Consider the following 356-nt stretch of genomic DNA (forward strand, 5'->3'; position numbering starts at 1 on the left):
GATTTCTTTTGAGGTCGCACCAGAAAGAACTGTAATAGGAAAGGAGGATGTGATAAAGAGCAATGCATTGGACGCCTTGTAAGAAACAGGAATTAGTGCTAAGTTGTGTTTAGATTTGTGGATGTGAATAATTGAAAAATGTGGATAGTGATATCCCACCAATAAAAATTATAAAATTAGAAAATCACTAAAAAATATAAAATAGAAAAATAAAAAAATAGAACTAGTCTTAAGCTTTGTAGTATAAAGTTTTATGTTTATTTTTGTGATTGTGAAAAACTGAAAAATGTGGATAGTAATATCCTACCAAAAATATTATATAAAATTAGAAAATCACTAAAAAATATAAAATTGAA

This window comes from Macrobrachium nipponense, chromosome 24 (assembly GCF_015104395.2).
Source record: "Macrobrachium nipponense isolate FS-2020 chromosome 24, ASM1510439v2, whole genome shotgun sequence".
NCBI classification, from domain to species: domain Eukaryota; kingdom Metazoa; phylum Arthropoda; class Malacostraca; order Decapoda; family Palaemonidae; genus Macrobrachium; species Macrobrachium nipponense.